Raw genomic sequence first — 4977 nt, forward strand, 5'->3', positions numbered from 1 at the left:
TTTGCCACATGAGTCCACTATATCTACCTATATGCAGTATTCTTTTGCCGTTCTAAGAAAATTTGCATGTGCCATCTCTAATTTTCAAAATAAACTTCTCCTTTGTGTGTTTGTTTCGCTCCGGAACGGTAACGGGTGGCTAATATTTTCCATGCTGGATGTGTTATTCTCACGATGAGTGTTTATTCACTTGTCATTGCACGAGAGTAAGGCAAAGGTTTTAGGGATGCCCAGTCCCGAAATGCAAAAATGTATTTACTTTATGTTGTCAAATAATAAATTCCTTGGAAAGTGTTGGTATGGAAGGCACCCAGGGATACGGCAAGCCATGGAAAGTGAAAGTATGGTGGAAAAAGGAATACACTTTATTTTCTGTTTGGGAACCGCCTATGGCATATCTAGCATGGAAAGTGTTCAGAACTCTGAGTCGTTTTCGTTGCTGGGATGGATACACCTCCCAAAATGTTTTTATCTCTAATTTTTTTTTCGCTTTGAGCTCAAGCACCTCTACAAATCCCTACTTCCCTCTGCGAAGGGTCTTTCTTTTACTTTATGCAATTTTTACTTTAAAATTTGAGTCTCCATATTCTCTTATAAAAAGCACCAACTAGGAGGCAATATGATCGTACTTAAGTATTGGGTGTAGCTAATATTCGAGTGTGTTTCATGAATGGATCAATGTTTGAGCATGATGGGCTAGGGATAACTTGTTTTAGCGCTGATATTTTGAAAGACATGGTTGCTTGTTGATATGCTTGAGTATCTAAATTATTATATCAAAACTAGACAATTGCTTTGAATCAGACAAAAGTCCAAATGTCCATGCTATAAAGAAAAGAATATAATATGACTTGATGAATAGCACTCCACATCAAAAATTCTGTTTTTATCACTTACCTACTCGAGGACGAGCAGGAGTTAAGCTTGGGGATGCTGATACGTCTCCAACGTATCTATAATTTTTTATTATTCCATGTTGTTTTATTATCAATCTTGGATGTTTTATAATCATTTTATAGTCATTTTTTGGTACTAACCTATTGACATAGTGCCAAGTGCCAGTTGTTGTTTGTTTCATGTTTTTTACATCGCAGGAAATCAATATCAGACATAGTCCAAATGCCACGAAACTCCACGATGATTTTTTATGGACCAGATGGAAGATGTTGGGCCCTGGTTGCACCTGGGGGGAGTCCCGAGGAGGGGACAACCCACCAGGGCGCGCCAGGAGGCCCAGGCGTGCCCTGGTGGGTTGTGCCCACCTCGGGTGCCCCCCGGACCGCCTCTTTGCTCTATAAATACCCCAAAAATACCAGAACCCTAGGAGAGTCGACGAAATATTCATCCAGCCACCGCAGAGTCTAGAACCACCAGATCCAATCTAGACACCATCTCGGATGGGGTTCACCACCTCCATTGGTGCCTCTCCGATGATGCGTGAGTAGTTCTTTGTAGACCTTCGGTTCCGTAGTTAGTAGCTAGATGGCTTTCTCTCTCTCTCTGAATTCTCAATAGAATGGTCTCTTGGAGATCCATATGATGTAACTCTTTTTGCGGTGTGTTTGTTTGGATCTGATGAACTTCGAGTTTATGATCAGTTATATATTTTTATATCCATGAAAGTTATTTGTGTTTCTTTGATCTCTTATAGCCTCATATTTCTTCTCCGATATTTGGGTTTTGTTTGGCCAACTTGATCTATTTATCTTGCAATGGGAAGAGGTGCCCGGTAGTGGGTTTGATCTTACGGTGCTTGATCCCAGTGACAGAAAGGGAAACAACATGTATGTATCATGGCTACTAAGGATAAAATGATGGGATCTATATCTACGCAATAGATAAATGGATCTTGTCTACATCATGTCATTGTTCTTATTGCATTACTCCGTTTTTCCATGAACTTAATACACTAGATGCATGCTGGATAGCGGTCGATGTGTGGAGTAATAGTAGTAGATGCAGGCAGGAGTCGGTCTACTAATCTTGGACGTGATGCCTATGTAATGATCATTTCCTGGATATCGTCATAATTATTTGAAGTTCTATCAATTTCCCAACAGTAATTTGTTTACGCACCGTTTGCTATCTTTCTCGAGAGAAGCCACTAGTGAAACCTATGACCCCCGGGTCTTCTTCCTCATATATTCGCTTGCGGTCTTCTTTCCTGTGCATTTTTATTCAGATATATTAAACCAAAAATACAAAAATACTTTGCTGCACTTTATTTTATTTGCGATCTATTATTTCAATCTATTACAAATTTCTGGAATCCATACCCGAAAGGGATTGACAACCCCTTTAACACGTCGGGTTGCGAGGTGTTGTTATTTGTGTGTAGGTGTTGTTTATGTTGTGTTGCTTAGTTCTCCTACTGGTTCGATAACCTTGGTTTCTTCACTGAGGGAAATACCTACCGTCGCTGTGCTGCATCATCCCTTCCTCTTTGGGAAAATACCGACGTAGTCCTAGTAGACATGAGCTTTTCTGGCGCTATAGTCAGAGAGCGATCACCTCCTCTTTCTTTGGCAACAACCTAGTCATGCCAAAGTTAAGATGGAACAGTTCTAAATGACCGTTAAAAAATCATGAAACATAGGCATAAGATCTTCCTTAATAATATGCCAACATTTCTTATAGAGTTCCGCGGGAAACCCATCTAGTCTCGGTGCTTTGTTTGGTTTCATTTGTGAAATAGCATCTAACACCTCTTTCTCAGTAAACGGTGTAGATAGAATATCGTTCTCCTCTGCCCGAAGCTGAGGTACCTCTCCAATAGCAGATTCATTAAGGGACGCAGTTCTTGCCTCCGAAGGCCCAAAAAGTTGTTTATAATAATTATAGATATACACTTTTAGATTCTCATGACCGACAATTGTCCCTTCATCCTGTTCAAGCTGAATTTTTTTTCTTCTTTCCATGTTTACCATTCACAATCATATGAAATAATTGTGTACTGTCATCCCCTTGAACAACCTTGAGCACCTTAGCACGCAATGCCCACTTCAGTTCCTCTTCTCTAAGAAGAACTCATACGCGTTGCTCGACTTCTGATGTCGAGCTCTGCTCAACTACAGTAAGAAGGTTGACTTTAGCTTTTAAATCTAGAGCGTCTATTAAATTGGTGAGTCGCTCTTTTTCTTGTCTGTATATCCCACACTCGTTTCGGGCCCAACCTCGTAAAAACTGTCGTAAATGTCTAATTTTGTTTTGCCATCTCTCAACACTGGATCTTCCCGTAACAGGTTTTTCCCATTCACGTGCGATAATATCCATAAAGTTTTCTCTCTCGAACCAACCTAGTTCGAAAGAGAAATCATTCTTGTTCGCCATATGCGTCGCAACTCCCGAGTCTACTTGTAATGGTATGTGGTCTGAGATCGCCCCCTGCATCGCATGCACCGACACTAATGGGTATTTTTGTTCCCATTCCACACTAGCAAGCACCCTATCCAGCTTCTCATAAGTTGGATTGGGCAACGAATTGGCCCATGTATATTGTCTACACGTGAGCTCTATTTGTCTCAAGCTTAGACTTTCAATAATCATGTTAAACATCATAGACCAACGACCATCGAAGTTATCATGATTCTTTTCATCTCTCCTTCGAATTATGTTAAAATCCCCTCCGACTAGGATTGGAAGGGTCTTGTCCCCACAAATCCGTACCAAGTCTGCTAAAAATCTGGTTTAAGTTCGGGATGTGCTGCCCCATAGACCGCTACGAGAGACCATCGGAAGCCATCCAATTTTGATCTCACCCGAAACTTGACCGCAAAGACCCCCCAAACCACATTAATTACCTCAAGCATTTCACACCGAACCCCTAGCAAAATCCCAATGGGTCTTCCCCTAGGAGGTAAACAGTGCCAGTCAAAATCAATTCCTCCGGACAAAGTTCCAAGGAATTGTGAGGTGAAATTATCCCGTCCAGTTTCAAGTAGCGCAATGAAATCTAATTTTTGCTCTATCGTTGTCTCTGCCAAGAACCTTCTTTTAGCCAAGTCAGCTAGACCTATGCTATTCCAAAATATTCCTTTCATAGATCATCATGAAATTTTTTCTTAAGCTTAACCCTAACACTCATACGAACCACCGAAGTCGGATATATTATCCGTTTCCAGGGTCTCTTGGGCTTCTCCCCATCACCCTTCGGGAATGCATGATCGGCAGAACTCGAGACATTACCCTTCGTCATTAGAGGCTCTACAATGTCCGCATTCTCCGACCCATCCTCATCTTCGACCTCCGTACTAGGCAATATATTATTACATATGTTTGCAAGAGCGGCCATTCCTAAAATTTTCATGTCATAATCATTCATAGGTCTGACTGATGCGAGGTTCCGAATTATTTCAGAAGCTCTCTCTGCTTCTAAATCTAAAAGATCATTTACTGAATTCGCCACCTCATTCTCATTTCAACCCAAGGAAATTCCTAACTCGTTTGCTTTATCGATAATTTCATGATCGGTAAATGCAAAATTGAACAACTCTTATCGAAGGACATACCTGTAGTTGCCTCGACATCTTGAAGCTTGGCCGCCCTCATGGCGCGCCTTAACTGCAGGTCGTCAGCATCTGGTTGACCCTGGATCCGGTCACTAACAAGCCTACCAGCCGTCACCGGATCCATGATCCCACCAAAAGCGATCAACTCCTTGATAACCCACAAGTATAGGGGATCAACTGTAGCCTCTTTCGATAAGTAAGAGTGTCGAACCCAACGAGGAGCTAAAGGTAGAACAAATATTCCCTCAAGTTCTATCGACCACCGATACAACTCTACGCACGCTTGACGTTCGCTTTACCTAGAACAAGTATGAAACTAGAAGTACTTTGTAGGTGTTGTTGGATAGGTTTGCAAGATAATAAAGAGCGCGTAAATAAAAAGTAGGGGCTGTTTAGATAAATACACAACTAAATTAGTTTTAGTAGAGAGCTTTTTGTCACGAGAAAGTTATTTGTCCCTAGGCAATCG

Source organism: Aegilops tauschii, chromosome 2 (assembly GCF_002575655.3).
Source record: "Aegilops tauschii subsp. strangulata cultivar AL8/78 chromosome 2, Aet v6.0, whole genome shotgun sequence".
Lineage (NCBI taxonomy): Eukaryota > Viridiplantae > Streptophyta > Magnoliopsida > Poales > Poaceae > Aegilops > Aegilops tauschii.